The sequence below is a fragment of the Tupaia chinensis genome, unplaced genomic scaffold (genome assembly GCF_000334495.1).
Source record: "Tupaia chinensis unplaced genomic scaffold, TupChi_1.0 Scaffold000529_1, whole genome shotgun sequence".
In the NCBI taxonomy this organism is placed as follows: Eukaryota; Metazoa; Chordata; class Mammalia; order Scandentia; family Tupaiidae; genus Tupaia; species Tupaia belangeri.
In genome coordinates, this window is record NW_006160042.1 from 838,767 (window position 1) to 856,469 (window position 17,703).

A 17,703-nucleotide genomic window follows, 5' to 3' on the forward strand; every position below is an offset into this window, starting at 1 on the left:
TTCTGTAGATTGTCTCCTTATTCTGTTGATTGTTCCCTTTGCTGTACAGAAGCTTTTTAGTTTGATGTAGTCCCATTTTTCTAGTTTTACTTTTGTCACCTACACTTTGAGGGCACATCCTCTCCAAATTATTGCCCAGACCAACATCATGAAGCTCTTTCCTTGTGTTTTCTTCTAGTAGTTTTATAGTTCTGGATCCTACATTTAAGTCTTTAATCAATTTTGAGTTTATTTACATATATGATAAAAGATAAAGGTCTAATTTTACTCTTCTGCATGTGGATATCCAGTTTCTCCAACATCATTTATTGAAAAGACTTCCCTTTCCTTATTATGTGTTCTTGGTATCTTTGTTGAAAATCACTTGACTGTAAATGGATTTTTTTCTCTGTTCTCTATTCTATTGAGCTATATGTTTTTATACCAGTATAATGATATTTTAGTTACTATAGGTTTAAAGTATATTTTGAAATCAGGTGATATAATGCCTCCAACTTTGTGTTAAGATAAAGAATGCTTTAGCTATTTAGAATCTTTTGTGCTTACCTACAAATTTTAGGATTGTTTATTCTATTTCTATGAAGGATTTAATTGGTATTTTGATAGGGATTACATTGAATCTGGAGATTACTTTGAGTAGTATGGACATTTTAACAATATCTATTCTTCCAATTCATGAATACAGAATATCTATTTATTTGTGTCTTCTTCAATTTTTTTCATCATGGTCTTATAGTTTTTAGTATAGAGATCTTTCACTTATTTGGTTAAGTTTATTTCTAAACTTTGTTTTTTTTACCTTTTGTAAATAGGGTTGTTTTTTAATTTCTTTTTCAGATAGTTTACCATTGTCTAGACAATTAATACTGAAGTTGCTTATTAGCTCTAACAGTTTGTTGGTGGAGTTTTTAGGCTTTTCTCTATATAAGAATACATCATCTGCAAACAGAGACAGTTTTACTCCTTCTTTTCCAATTTGGATGCCTTTTTATGTTTTTCTAATTGTTTGTCTAATTGCTCTGGCTAGGACTTTCACCTCTCTATTGAGTAGATGTGATAAAAGCGTACATCCTCTTTTTATTTTAGTTCTTGGAGAATAACTTTCAATGTTTTCTTATTCAATATAATGAAAACTGTGGATTTGCCATATAAAGCCTTTATTAAATACATGTTTTAAAATATATCTTAAAAAATTATTGCTAGAGGGTGCATGTGCTCACCAGATAGAGAGAGGGAGAGAATCCCCCACCTCCCTCAATGGGATGTCATTATGCCACAATCCCCTTTCCTCCATTTCTCTACCTTGTCAGGATTTTAGGTATCACACACAAGCTTGACATGTTTTTCAAGCCACCGGGGTCACAATTCAAACCATGGTCGGCCATGTGGGATCTGGCTCCCAATCTATGGCACTTAACCAGTGCACTATAGGGCCAGACATAAATGCAACGTTTAGAATATTTTTCTTCCATAATTGAGTTCTAGGGCTTGATTATCTTACAAGAATATCTAGCAAAGTCTAGAAAATGTTCAGAGCTGGGACAATTTGGCTTTTTGTGGACAATTAAATATTTAGCCTTCAGGTAAATATTACTTTGTGGAGGCTATTAATATTTTTCATTTTACAAAATATTCAGTTCACTGTATTTGTTGCATGTTTCAATATGCTTAATATGAGGTCAGTCTCAGGTCTCAGACTACCTTCTCCTTCCCCCACAGAGCCCAGTTCTCATTTTAAAAAGAGACCCTTCCCAACCATAGTCCTGCCCCTATGTTATCCCAGGCTGTCTGGGCAGTTGTTCTCACAACTGGGTTATCAGGAAAATGGTGAGTGCTAAACAATAGCAGAGGAAGCTGGAGCAGGCTCTGAGCTGATAGCCTCCCAGACGGCATGTCCGGGGCAGGTGAGGGACCTGGGCACACTTCCTCCATGGTGAAGCTTGTCTCCTTTGCTTTGGAGCAGGTTCTTCTTGGGAACCAAGAATCTCAGCATACCATGGTTCCCATCAGGCTTGGGGTAAGGTCAAGGGGAGATGAGGGCTAACATCATAACAGCTGGAGCCTCTAGAACTGATTATGATCTGCTCTTTTGCACCTTGTGGCCTCAGACGAAGACTCCCTAAAAGCCAATCAGGTAGATGAGTGGAGAATTCTCCTCAATGAGGCTAGCCTCATGCATTTCTCTTGTTGGAGCTCACGCTCATGTTTAAAAAAAAAGTACCCCAAATACTCATTTAGCACTTAACACAGTAGTAGTGAATTTTTACCAAGCACTTACAATGTGCAGGGGCCAAGCTAAATGCTTTGTATGTGTGAGCTAATTTAATCTTCACCATAGTTCTATGAGGTCAAGAGTAGTATCACTCCCATTTTACAGATGAGAAAATAAAGCAATAAGAAGTCATTTCCTCTAAGTCACACAATTAGTAAGTAACTTGGTAGAAGTCAAATCCAGACCCATCTTTCCCTTGAACCCGTACTCTGTACTACACAGTCACACACTGTGCTCAAAGCTATAAAAGAGACAGCACAGGCCCTGCCTGCTTGAAGCTTACAGTATAACAGGAAAGAAAGACAAAGAAGAGTTAACATGAATGAAATAAGAGACGAGCATGCTAGCTTTCTTCGTTTTTTTGAGATTTAAAATTATTTTTAATTTTAAAAATTTATATTTCATCATTGTACATCTTTGCAATGCACAATATGGTTTTTCAAAGTATGCATGTAGTGCCTGACAATCAAATCAAGAATATTACCATATACATTTTTTTCTACAGAGAATTTTACATATTTTTTGTCTGTTAAATGTTTCTTCCCGTTCACTGCAAGCTTTATAACACTCACAGCAAAGAGAGAGAACCTAGGCTAGCCAGATGGTGCACCTGTATTTACGAAATCATATTCCAGAATCTTACATGAATACAAGTCTAACTTAGAGGACACGCACTTGATTATTCAATATCTTGTTTGTAAGACACTGCTGACATTCGGGTGATTTAAGGCTGAACATTAGTTGGGATTGCTGTATAAAAACAAAGTGAGGTAGAAACGCATGCAAATTCAATGTGGAAAATAGTGATTTTCCTCCTGCAAATCATTTATTTCATCTTGCCCTCAAATCTTGAAATTCCATCTGGCAAGGAGAATCAGAGATGCTTTTCTTTTAAAAACATTTTTTTGGGCAAATATTCGAGAATTCTAAACATGACCAATGATCTACTGGGTCTTTGAGAGGAAACAGAATTCTCCCAGAATAATATCAACAGTATTAATGTGTCTATTTATCAGTTTCATTCCCAAACCATCTTTACTTTCCAAGTCTTAGTATGTAAGTTTGTAGGTCTGTGATAGTAGAATGGGTTGGTTTCCTAGAATAGAATTTGCTTTTAAAAGAAGTACACGATTTTTCATATTTTAGTCTGTCTCCATGAAAGTCAAACATTAGTATTCTGGTAAATACAGGATCCCCCCCACCATCAGTCACTGCAAAGATGGCAGAAGATAGTGTAAAAATATGTTCCAGGGCCAACGAGAAGAGTGGTGGTTAAGGCAGTTAGATTCTATATGGCTTACTGTGTGGTTCAAGTCCTGGACTTGGTGGCTTGAAAAACAAACCAGGCATGTGTATATGTGTGCCAAAAATCCTGAAAGAAGGGAGAAATGGAAGATTAGGGATTGTGGTATGACCATCCCCTGTGTGTGTGTGTGGGGGGGGATGCTTTTTCTCTTTTTCTGTCTCTCTGTCTTTCTTCCATGAGAGCATATACCCTCTGGCAAAAACAAAAACAAAAACGAAACCCATATATGTATATTCCAGTTGATGACAATTTTTCAAGGCAAGAAAATGGGTTTTGGAGCTTTATAAAGTATTATTAAGGAAATGGTAAGTATCATAGATTTCATCTGAAGGTCAAAAAATTGGGGAAAATGTTAAGCAAGTGTTGTGCTCTCTGGCAATATTGTCCCACCATTTTGATTCATTTTAACATATAATTTATTGGGAACCAGCAGTTAGCGTAATGGCTATGTCGTTGGACTCCCACGTAGTCGACCACGGTTCGCGTCCCGGACCCGGTGGCTTAAAACTCACGCCGGGCGCGTGTGCATGCATGCCCAAGATCCTGAGAGGAGAATGGAGGAGAAGGGATTGCGGCGTGACCATCCCCCCTGGGGGGTGATTTCTTGCTTTCTGTCTCTATGTCTCTCTCTGCCTGTCTGGCAAGCGCACGTGCCCTATAGCAAAAACCTCTAAAAAAACCAAAAAAAAAACAAAAAAGAAACATATAATTTATTGAACCTCTACTACACAGTGTAGTGAGAAAGGAACTTTAAGTGGAGTCCAAAAGTCTGGGCTCTACACCCATTTGTTAACTACTTGACCTTGAGTAAATTATTTACCTTTTCTCTTCATCGCTGTCTTCATCTGTTAAATAAAGATTGTATTTATCCAAGAAGATCACTTAAAAGATCAACACAATGATTTCAGAGGGCCCAATACATGACATTCCCATTCCCTGCCCAAGTCAGAAAAAAAAAATGAGCAGGACAGACCCAGGAACCAGGCAGAAGGAGGTCAGTACATCACCTTTATTACTGAGGAGACGGAGTTCGCAGGGCTGGCTTAGGGTGCAGCAACAGCTGGTTTTTCTTCCCAGTCACTCAGCACCACTGGACACGGCTGCACCCTTGGAAACTGTTGAGCACGGAGTGGGCTAAATGCTAGCTTCCTACAGGTAGGCAGCAACCCAGGCGGGAGGGGAGAGGAAGAGGCTGCTCTACCCATACCCACAGAACTGCATCATGATTTTTCCCCCTCTTTTTAAAGAGTGTTTTGCCTCAGGGTGTGTGCAGTTACCAGAGAGAGAGACAGACAGTGAGAGGGAAAGTACGAAATCACCCCCTAGAAGAGGTGGTCACGCCGCAATACCTTCTTCTCCATTCTCCTCCCAGGATCTTGGACACGCATGCACATGAACCCAGCATGATTTTCAAGCCACCAGTCTGGGACTCAAACCATGGTAGGCCATGTGGGAGTTCAGCGATGTAACCACTGTGCCATCTGCTGGCCCCTACATTGTGATTTTTGGAGGTCATGGGTATCATTGCTTTCATGGGCCTATTCCTGCTCTAAAAAACATTAAAACTACATATGCACTAGCATAAACATCTTATGCTAATTTATATCTTTTACTAATTAATATTACATTTAATGGGGCCAGCAGGTTGCATAGTGGTTAAGGTACTGGACTCTCATGTGACCAACCCTGGTTCAGGTCCCAGACTCAGAGACTTGAAACTCATGCCAGGCACCTGTGCGTGCCCAGAATTCCGGGAGAGTAGGGGAGAAAAGGTTGCAATATGGCAATCCTCCCTTGGGGCGGGCGGGGGTGGGATGGGGTGGGGGTTGTTTTCTGTCTCTGTCTCTTGGGTGAGCGCATGCATCCTATAGTAAAAATCTCTAACAAAACAAAAATTACAATTAATTTACTTTTTTGACATTAATGTCAAATCTACTAATTTTTAAATAAGTCAAGAATAAATTTTTTGTGGCCCTCTAAATGATCCTAGCCACTCACTGTGCCTGATGAGCAAGTTGGCCTTGCATGCCCAGTCCTTGTTCCTAAAGTCCCTGACTAGATAATCCCATCCTCCTTTCTTGGGAACCATTGAGTGAGGTCAAAGTGGAGGTCCACGTCTAGGTATTGCTCCGATGAAAGTCGGCAGGGGTCAGCCAGCTGATATGATTGTTAAGGCAGCTAGATCCCAAATGGCCAACTGTACAGTTCAAGTCTTGGATCTGGCAGCTTGAAAAACTTTCATGCCAGATGTGTGTGTGTGCATGCATGCCCAGGTGACTTAAACTCACACCGGGTGTGTGTGTGTGTGCACCCAAAATCCCAAGGGGAGAATGGTGGAGAAGGAATTGCAACTTGGTTATCCCCCTGGGGGGTTATTTTTTACTTTCCCTCTCTTTTGCTCTCTCTTGCCCTAGTAAGAACACACACCCAAGACAAAAAAAAATAATAATAATAAGGGACAGAATGCTCCCTATAGTTTTACAAAAGTACAGTGTTGGGAACCAGCAGTTAGCATAATGGCTATGTCGCTGGACTCCCACGTAGTCGACCGCGGTTCGCGTCCAGGACCCGGTGGCTTAAAACTCATGCCGGGCGCATGTGCGTGTGTGCCCAAGATCCCGAGAGGAGAATGGAGGAGAAGGGATTGCGGCATGACCATTCCCCCTGGGGGGGGTGATTTCTCACTTTCTGTCTCTATGTCTCTCTCTGTCTGTCTGGCGAGAGCACACGCCCTATATAAAAATAAAACCTCTCCAAAAAAAAAAAAAAAGTACAGTGTTAAAAAGAAATATATGACCTAGCTAAGGTGAATATGACATTCTGCTACCTTTCAAGAACTAGATAGGGAGAAAAAATAGAGAGGCAAGACATTGGTGAGACACAGAAATGGTTCATTACCTGTTGATGACAACATGTGTGGTATGTTTGGCAGGACTGGTCTGAGTGTATCTCATGTTGAGTAAATTCTCTTTATAAGCCAAATGATGTATAGCAATTGATTGTTTAAAAAGCAATAATAAAAGGAACTAATTACAACACAAAGTCGAGGACAGAGTACTACCAAAGAACAAGTCTTCCGTTGAGAGAATTCTTTTTTTTTTTTTTTGGAGAGGTTTTTTGCTATAAGGCGCGTGTGCTCGCCAGACAGACAGAGAGAGACAGAGAGACAGAAAGCGAGAAATCCCCGGGGGGATGGTCCCGCCGCAATCACTTCTCTCCATTCTCCTCTCAGGATCTTGGGCACGCACGCACACGCGCCCAGCGTGAGTTTTAAGCCACCAGGTCCGGGGCGCAAACTGTGGTCGACTACATGGGAGTCCAGCGACATAGCCATTATGCTAACTGCTGGTCTCCCCCATTGAGAGAATTCTCAGAAATAATTCTTGAGGTAGTGATATTTGAACTTGGCCTTGAAGGATAAAACCTTTTTGCTAATTAAGGAATAGACCAAGATAGGATGGGTTGGAGTAGAGAAGTCATTCCAGACTGTGAGGCACAGATTCACTGTAACAGATAAGATATTCCAGGAACTGATCAATTAAAAAAGCAACCACTAGGCCAGCAGGTAGCATGGTGATTAGGGGTGTTGGACTCCCACACGGCTGACTGCAGTTTGAGTCCTGGACTTGGCAGCTTTTTTTCTCACTTTCCCCCTTTCTCTCATTCTCTCTCTCTCTCTCTCTGTCATACACACACACACACACACACACTGTTACTCTCTGGTCAAATTAAAATAAATAAATAAAATTTTTTTAAAGGCAACCACTTACCTTATTTGTCTGGTCCCATTGCCCCTCTTCCCCCATTTGATGTATTGTCTGATAGCACTAGGGGAGAAGGAGGAAAGTTATCATTTATATGCTACCTACTATAACAGATCTTCAAAAGTTTCATGGCAAATACATATTATGAAAAAAACGATGATGAATTTCATTTCTTTTTGCATCAAAATAAACCTGTAGGTTAATTCTATTTTATTTTTAACAAAGTTTTAGAAGTCTCCTCCTATCTGTATTTCATCCAGTTCTTCATAATATAATTTCTGTTATTTTTGTTCTTTGCTTTCTTTCATCTTCTCCAAAAATTAAGGACGGAAACTTAAATGTGGAGTTCTTGTATCAGAAGTCACCTCGGGAGTCTTCTCTAGCCATGAGGAAACATTTGCGTTTTATCTCTTAGCACCCACTCCCCTTCTTCATCAACACCGAAATTTCTCCTTGGGAAACCTGTCCTTTGTTGATCTCAGAGCAAGTACAGCGTGGTAGAGCCACATCTTAAGTACCAGCTCTGCAATTGGACCATCCGTGCAATCGTGGGCAAGGAACTCAAAGTTTCAGAGTCTGTTTCTTTCTTTCTCTCTTTCTAATGTCTTATTTTATTTATTGAGAGAGAAAGAGAGCAAGACCCTTTACAGGGTCTTGCCACCCAGTCCTTTTTCCAGCCTCCCAGCCAGCCGTGATCACAGGCACACAACCATGCCTGGCACATTCAGTCTGAACCAGGCTCTGAACTGGGTCTCCCATGTGGCTCTAGTATTGCGCAGTGGTGCCCCACAGCTTGTGCTTCTTAATTACAGTAGTATTGAGGCCAGCTGGTGGCATACTGGTTAAAGTGCCGGACTCCCACATGGCCCGCAGTGGTTTGAGTTCCAGACCCAGCAGCTTGAAAATCATGCCAGGCATGCATGCATGTGTGCCCCAAATCCCACGAGGAGAATGGAGGAGAAGTAACTGAGGTGTAGCCATCCTCCTGGAGGGGTGATTTTTCACTTTCCCTCTCAATGGCTCTGTCTCTCTCCCTGGCAAGCCCATGCACCTTATGGCAAAATCTTAAAAACAACAACAACAAAAACAATAATATCTGGCCCATAGGGTTACTGTGAGAAGGAAACACACCTACAATAGATGCATTACTTAGAATAGTGCCTGCTAGAGAAAAAAGACACCATAAATACCAGTGATTTTTATTGTCAGTCCTTCTCAAGAGCAGGTCAAAGGAATGTTCTTTACCTGAGACTTGAATCTTGAGCAGAATAGCAAAGACAGAAATCCATTAGATCTGATTTATTTGGGTAACTGTGGCCAAATAAGAAATGGTTAGTCAGTTCCCACTTCCTGGATCCTAGGGAATTCCTTGTTGCTGGCCCTACTGGAATTTGGATTTTCAGTTGTTTCTTTTATTACACACTCCACCGCCAAGAAATGTCCTCTTCTTCTCCTCTTCCTTTTCATTTTCCTCCTCTTCTTCATCGTTTTACTCCTCCCTCTTCTGTTCCTCTCATCCCTCCTTCTCTTCTGTTCTTTTGTTTTCAGCTTAAAGTAGTTGCTCTCTGGGACCAACACATGACATAATGGTTATATTGCTGGACTTTCACGTAGTCGACAGTGGTTCGAGTCACTCAAGCCAGGCGTCAGTGCAAAATGACCCTTTAGCTGTAGTTTAAATACTTTCATAAAACAGCTCTCTCTCTTTTTAACTTATTAAACTCTGATTCTTAGAAAGTATTCCCTTATATTAGGTCCAAAAAAGTCTTTAAAGGACTCTGGAGCCAGGATGTTTGGGTTTGAAGACTGGCTCAAGTCATTTACTTGCTATGTGACTTAGAAAAGTTGTTTAACCTTTGTGCTTTGGTTTCCTCATCTGTAAAACAGAGGATAATAATAGCAATCATTTCATGGTATTGTTGTGATGATAAAATGTCACATTACTTGTGAAGTGCTTAGAATAGTGCCTGACAAGAATAAGTTAATGTTAGACTTCTTCCTCTTCCTTATTCTATTCCAGCTCCATCCTTTTGAGCTGCCCAGAATAAGTCAACTCTTCCTTTTTATGCCAACCTTTCAAAAATCTAGATACCATGTTCACATTTCTCTTTCCTTCAGGCTCAATCAATATGCCCTAACCTCTCTGTAAACATCTTCCCCATCTTGCCAAGCCCTGCTTTGTGGTCTCTCCTGATCAAATTGGAGAGATCCAAACCTTGATTTTCATCTTTCCTGCCTCATTAGTTTACTCAAAGTAAAACTCATGCACACATTTTATAAAGCTTTGTGTTAAAATGTACCCATTTGCCTCCAACTCCTGGGAGAGTCTGGGCTGGTAGTTTCTGGACCCTAAGCACTGTACCACTGCCTAGCCTGAGGTGGAGACAGGGTGGAGGGCCTCCTGACCTCCCATCGGGAGGACAGGATGTGAAGGTGTGCAGGCACAGCAGAGGGAAAACCTGGCTCACTGGCCCCTGGCCTGCCCCACCTAGGCTTGTGTAGAAGCCAAGAAGACCCACTTCCTGTGTGTTGCTTGTCGTGCCCCAGAATCATGGCATAGCTCTGTGCTAAGTTGTTTCTCACTATTGGCAAGCCACTGACAAGTCTGAATAGTTTCCACTCTTAGGAAGAGCCTACCCATGGCATGGAGAGCAGGGCCTGGTTGATGACAACTTCACTTCCATGCGCTTTGCACTTTGAAGCACATTGGTTGATTACAATATTGTGATGGATTTGTCACAGAGCAGCCTTTTTTATTTTTATTTTTTTTTACAAAAGAGGGCACTCTTTATTATTATTATTATTATTATTTTGACAAATGAGAGCATTAAGGCTTGAAGAAAAGGGACTTGCCCACAGTCACAAAGCCTCCAAGTGACACAGTGTGGATTGAGGTCAGAGTCCTCGGTGACTTGTTGTTACTAGCTTGCTCTGAACGCTTTGCTCTGAGCACTTTAGGCTGCTGTTGGATTACTCCCGTGACTGCAGCACTTTGCCCTTGAGGCTGCAGGGCCTCCAGTGGCAGGTCATCACAGACACCAGAAGCAGGTGGCCCTAGAGCCCTTCAACCTATAGACTTTCTTTCTTTCTTTTTTTTTTTTGAGAGGTTTTTGCTATAGGGTGTGTGTGTTCACCAGACAGACAGAGAGACAGAAAGCGAGAAATGACCCCCCAGGGAGGATGGCCATGCCCCAATCCCTCCTCCTCCATTTTCCTCTTGGGATCTTGGGCATGCACGCACACACGCCCGGCATGAGTTTTAAGCCACTGGTTCTGGGACTCAAACCGCGGTCAACTACATGGGAGTCCAGAGACATAGCCATTACACTAACTGCTGGTCCCAACCTATAGACTTTCTACTTACAAGTAAGGGAACTTGTGGATCGAGGGACACAGCTCAATGAAAGACTCACATTTGGTAACATGCAGGTTTGTCCTAGAGAGAAAGAGAAGAGACAGTGAATTAGAAGAGTCATGGCTTAGGGAGCAGTCACTCCACTATCTATTCATTCATCCTCCTACCTAAGGAGTCTAAGGGAGCTTCCAAGTGAGGGACTTATTCTTAGAGATCTTTCCAAAGATTTTAAGGGAAATGAACCTTTTGTTGGTCTACATTTTGACTTTCTTAAATTTGGGGCTCCCAGGTGAAAGAGAGACCCCACATTCTGAGGGGGGAACACTGTCAGAATGTCCTGCCTAGCACTGCCTTCAAGCAACTATGCATCCTTCACTTTCCAAGGTGGTAGGAGTGAAGTTACCCAGACCTGAGCTCTATCTGCAGCTCTGGAGGGCTGAAAGTAAGGAGCAGATAGCCAAAGAGAAGTGATTTTATAGTTGCTGTGGTCCAGGAAAGGCAAACTGGAAAAGCGTCCTGGGGATTCCTGAGTATTGGAGGAGGGTCCTGACTCATCCGTGCTGCCTGCAGAATGAATGAATGTGGTTTACAAAGCTCCTAATCTGGCCCCAGACTTTAGTTTATTTCCAAGCTGAGTTCCCACATACCTTTTGGCCAGTTGTGTAGGACTGCTCTTTGGTCTTCAAAATGCCATGTTTCTTTCTCACTTGTATGCCTTTTCTCGTGTTGTCTAGGAGTGACTAGGAGATATTTTCCCCACTCCCAGTTCTCTGTCTGGAGAAATCACTCTTCACAACACATCACAAATGTCATCTCCTCTGAAGAGCCGTCCCTGGGACTTTCATTACTTGCTCCTTCCTCAGATCCCATGGCATTCCAATTTTACCTTTACTGTAGCACTTTTCGCATTGCTATGTAATTTGTTGTGCACTTAAGTGCACAGACTTTGTGACCAGGCTGCTTGAATTCAAATTCCAGCTCTAACCCTAACCAGCTGTGTGACCTTGGACAAGGTCTGTTCTTGGTTTCCTCCTTCATAAAATGCAGATGTTAATCCCTACCTCACAGCATGTTTTAAGGCTCAGATGAGCTAATGCGTGTTAAGCATTTAGCCACTGCCTAGCACTCTCTATGTGTTAGCTATTATTGTCGTTATTTTGACTATTCGTTTGCAGTTACCTGCCATGGTCCCTGTCTATTCAGGTCTACCTGAGCACCTCCCACCATGATTAGGCCACTTGTAGGCCCTCAGTCAATCAACCAGACATGGAGGTAAGTGGGAACTCCCCACACTCTCTTATATGTAGGTAAATAGAATTAGATATACATGGTTCCTGGTTTCCACTCTATATTCTCTGGATATCAGAGTTCCACCACGATCCCTGGTGTATTCCCTGAGAGCAGGTATTGTTCAGTCCCCTATATAAAAATGGACTTCTTAGATATCACATTGTTCTTGAAGACTCAGTAAACTAAACCAAGGCAGCATTTTACTCCAACTACTTCTCCAGCTAATCCTGTAAGAGTCTTAGCTGGTGACCTCACTCAGTTGGCTCTCAGAGGGATAAGAGAGAATCTGATACTTACGATGCCCCCAGGTTTGGGTTTCTTAAAGCATTAGGTAGTCCAAAAAGTCATGACATATTTTTCTTTTTTTTCATTTTTAATATATTTTTTAATTTCAAGAAAAGCAGTTTTAACTTTAATAAATCAAAGAACTGCTAAGGAACTCTGCTTAAAACTTAAAGCCAAGAAACAGGTTAGGGATTCTGTTCAAATAGTAGGAACATGAACCTATCGGCAGCTCAAGATAAGACAAAAATCATTAAAACCGGAAAACAAAACCTAGGAGAAAATCAGCAGTGTTTTAGTCAAAAGTCATAAAATTTTATTTCATCAGTTTGGTTTCATGTACTTAATCTATCTTCTGTTGTGGTTCAATATTCCCAATTAAATTCTGGGATACAATAGTCAACTCAACTTGTCTCTACCATTAAGTTGGCCATTTTCTTAGTTTTTGAACTCTTATTTCTGTGTGTCTGCATTCAATTTTCCTGGTATAGCACTCCCTTGAGAACTTCTTGGGGATCTAGTCTGGTGTTGGTAAATTCTTTCAGGTTTTGTTTAATCTGAGAATGTTCTTGTCTTTTCTTCCCACATGAAAAATAATCTTGCTGGGTACAGTATTCTTGGTTGAAATTATTTTTTTCCTTAACACTTTGAATATGTTTTCCCATTCTTTCCTTGCTTGCATTGTTTCTGATGAGAAGTCCACTGTTAGCTTGATGGGACATCCTTTGCAGGTAACTTGACGTTTCTCTCTTGCCAATCTTAGTATCTTTGTCTGTGGTTCTGGTCAATCTGGCTATAATGTGTCTTGGAGAAGATCTTCTTGGGTTGATTCTATTTGGGGTCCTTTGAATTTCTTGGAACTGGATCTTTGAATGCCACTCCTGGTTTGGAAAGTTTTCTTGCAGGGTTTCATGGAATATATTATCAATGCTCTTATGAGTCTCTTCACCTTCTGGGATACCAGTTATTTGGATGTTTGGACATTTGATGGTATCTAGTATTTCTCGTATATTATTCTCATTTTTGGGAGCAATTTTCTCAGTCTTCGTGGTGGATTTTTCTAGGCCAGTGATTCTATCTTCTACATCTGAGATTCAATTTTCTGTATGATCTAGTTTTCTTTTAATACTTTCAAGGGAGGTTTTGACTTCCTATATTATAACCTTCATCTCTAACAGGTCCATTTGATTCTTTATTATAGTGTGTATTTCCTCTTTCAGATCTTGCAAGAATTTTCTCACCTCCTGGAATTCATCAGCTCCTTTCTCCTGCCTCTTCTGCAGTTCACTGTCTCTTTTCTCTTCCATCTCTGTTAGCTTTGTTACTAGGAATATTCTAAATTCTTTATCAGACATTTCCATGACTTTCATCGTACTGTCTGAGGATGAAGAAGAGTTATTCTTTTCCCTTGGAGGAGAGGTATTTTTTTGCTTTCTCATATTTCTCATGACCCTGCAGTGATTTCTAGTCATCTGATGGATGGTGCATTTCTTCCTAATTCTTGGAGTTCAATCTGAGCATTCAGAGATGTGCAGAAGGTGATCTGCAATTTCTCTTTTGTTCTTTTTTCACTCTGTGTGCATCAGATTCAATGAGAATAGAGGAATATTCTGATCCCAATCATATTCAGGTATTTGGATCCTGTTCACTTGGAGTGGTCTAGACACTTAGTGTCTAGAGGCCAATAGAAATGAATCTGGAGGGTGAAGTCTCAGCAGAAGATCTTCATTTTTGGTCAAGGAAAGCATATTTCACAGCTCAAGTTTAGTATCCATCTCCCATGATGTATTTTTCTATGAAAAAAATGTTTCACGACCTTCCTGATGACCCAATAGATATTATGTCTGAGTCACTAATATATGTAATTCTCAGCACAATACCAAACTTAGTGGGTTTTTTAAGTGAATGGATGGGTGATGGATGATGGATGGATGGATGGATGGATGGATGAATGAATGGATCAGCTCTAACTAGGTTATTCATTAGCCTTAACACACCTTTCCATTCCTATAGTGTAGCGGTCTGTATGGTTGACTCTGCTTGGGTTTTCTGTTACTGGCAGGTGAACGTGTCCTAATTGAAACACACCTCCAAGCTTTTTCTCATTTCTGTTGTCCTTACCTAGTGTACCCTAGAGCTCTCAATACAGTACCATCCTTTGGAATAAAAATGGCCTAAGAACTTCTCCTGTTCTCTGGAGTCCTGTATATGTAAAGAAAAGGAGGAGCCATGAGAGCAGATACATTAGACAAATTAAGACAAACTTCAACTTCTTTCAAGTTTTGGCTATGGTAATTTGTAATAACTAACTATTTAGAATCATAGAGACATTAAAATTTGGAACTGGAAGGAACAGCCACTGTAAATTCAGTCTAAATCTTTCCTTTTATGAGATTGAAACCACAGGCTAACAAGTGTGAGTGAGTGGAACCAGCAGGTGGTGTGGTGGTTAAGGTGCTGGACTCCCACATGGTCAACCGTGGTTCGAGTGTGTGCATGCCCAAAATACCCCTCCCCTCTGGGGAGGGGTGTTTTTTCACTTTCCTTCTCTGTCTCTCTGTATCTTTCCAGAAAGCACATGTGCCCTATGGCAAAAACCTAAAAACAAAGCAAAACAAAACAAAAAACTTAAAGAATGTGAGTGGAGAAGAGTAGATGGTGCAATGTTTATGTTGCTGGAACCCCTTGTAGATGACCACAGTTGGAGTCCCAGATCTGGTGGTTTGAAACTCACACCAGTGCATGTCTGTGCGTGGCCAAGATCCCAAGAGGAGAATGGAGGAGAAGGGATTGCCTTGTAGCCATCCTCCCTGGGGGTGACTTTTCACTTTTTGTCTGTCTCTCTGGCAAGTGCACACACCCTATAGCAAAATCCTCTTTCTAAAAAAAAAAAGAGAGAGAGAAAAGAGTGCGAGAGAGTTCTCAAGGTCATTTGCCTCTAAGCTTCAGAATTAGGACGTGAACTCAGGTCTCCTGAGTCCCTGTCCCATCAGCCTTTGTCTGTTATATGCATCTTCATCACTGCAGGCAGAGCTGGTACTTCAGTCCCAGGGTCATATAGAATTCACAGCAACCTGGCAAAGACTGGAAGCCTGAAGCATGGTGAAAGCTGTGTTGGGGGCAGCAGGCTTCACGGCAGTGGCGAGCCTTTGCAAAGTTTGGTTTCGGATGGAAATTTCTACCCTTGTTTACATATAGAAATCTCTTCTCAAGATTTGTGAAGAGTTTTCTCAGGGGCTGTCAAGGTCACTCTTATCTCCCTCAGTGTTTTGCCACTCACCCAGCACACTTCCTTTTGTGTGTTATGTGTGTGGTGGGGAAGGGGTTGGTTGAATGGGAGAAGCTAGTATTTTCTGCTTTATTTTGAATTGCTTTGTTCAGAAATCTGCTTTTTCCCACGAGCTGTTTGCAAGGCTTACAAAGACTCAGAATCACAGGAGTAACTTATTTGGGGCAGAGAGAGGAATGGGTCAGAACCAAACTGCTTTATCTTGGAAATTAAAAGGGGATCACTTCCTTTCAATATGGTGATATTTGTATTAACCAAAAATTGAAATGCTCAATATTAAGGCATTAACTGAATATTGGTAAATCTACAGTGTAGGAAATTGTGTAACCCAAAGACTTACTAAAGGGTGGAGGTGATATAACCCCTTGGCGTTAGTCTAGCAGGTACAGCACATATGCTAGTCTATGAGCATTTTAGCGCAGAGCTAGCTTCCTGGTACAGAGAAAAGGCACGAACACAGTACATTGCCCTTGCTCATTTCCTCTGACTGCACTCCTGATGATCATGAACAAGATGAAGAAGATGTTTATTGACATAGAAAATGTCCTTATATTTTTAGGGGAAAAAAAGCAGATTTCAAAAACCAAAAGCATTCATTGGGTCATCCCATGGCCTGGTGGTTAAGGCGGCTGGATCCCACATGGCTGACAGCACAGTTTGAATCCTGTATCCACTGGCTTGAAAAATATACCAAGTACATGTGTATGCATTTCCAAAATCCTGAAAGGAAAATGGAAGAGAAGGGATTGCAGTGTGACCATTCCCCATGAAGGGTGCTTTCTCTCTTTCCTTCTCTCTGTTTCTCTCTAGTGCACACGTCCTCGGGGAAATTAAAAAAAAGGGGGGGGGAGGGGAGAGAGGTCATAATACAATTTCAACTTTGTAAAAATATTGATAAGGATAAAAATGTGGTTGGAAGGATATCAATCAATATATATATATTTTTTTGGATAGGTGTTTGCTATAGGGCGCGTGCGCTTGCCAGCCAGCCAGAGACAGACAGAGAGACAGAAAGTGAGAAATCACCCCCCGGGGGGATGGCCACGCTTCAATCCCTTCTCCTCCATTCTCCTCTCAGGATCTTGGGCACGCACGCACACGCGCCCGGCGTGAGTTTTAAGCCACCAGGTCCAGGACGCGAACCACAGTCAACTACGTGGGAGTCCAGCAACGTAGCCATTACGTTAACTGCTGGTCCCCTCGATCAATATTTTAATAGTGGCTATAGGTGATTTTTATCTCCCACTTCGACTTCTCTGCGTTGTCTATTTTTTTTACACTAATTATTTATTACTTTTTACTTTTTATTATTGGGAAAACACTTATAAGGGTTTGAAAAAAAAAAAAAAAGCCCTCTGTGGTCAGGCTCAAAGATTGGCTTATGAAAGGGATATGGCTCAGAGGATCAGTCCTGACATTAAGAAACCTAGGTCAGGGCCAGCAGGTGGTGTTGTGGTTGGGGCACTAGACTTCCACATGGGTGACAGAGTTTTGAGTCCTGGACCTGGCAACTTTCTTTCTCACTTTCTCTCTCTCTCTATCTCTGGTCAAATTTAAAAATAATAATAATTTTTGGAGGGACCAGCAGTTAGTGTAATGGCTATGTCACTGGACTCCCACGTAGTCGACCACGGTTCAAGTCCCAGACCCGGTGGCTTAAACTCACACTGGGCGCGTGTGCATGCGTCCCTAAGATCCCAAGAGGAGAATGGAGGAGAAGGAATTGTGGCGTGGCCATCCCCCCTGGAGGGTGATTTCTCGCTTTCTGTCTCTCTGTCTCTCTCTGTCTGTCTGGCGAGCGCACGTGCCCTATAGCAAAAAATAATAATAATTTTTTTTTAAAATTAGGGGCCAGCAGGTGACGTGGTGGTTAAGGCACTGGACTCCCACATGACCAACAGCAGTTCAAGTCCTGGGCCTGGTGGCTTGCTTTCTCACTCTCTCTCTCTCCCTTTCTCTCTCTGGTCAAACTGAATAATAATAATACCTAAAAAAAAATGAATAATCTTTAAAAATTTTTTTAATTAAATACATTCTTAAAAAAAGAAACTTAGGTCAATAAATTTTATTTTTGTCACCTGTGAAGAGAAGGAGGCCATACTTCGTGTGGGTGTGGGGTGAGATTTTTGAATCTGACACTCTGGG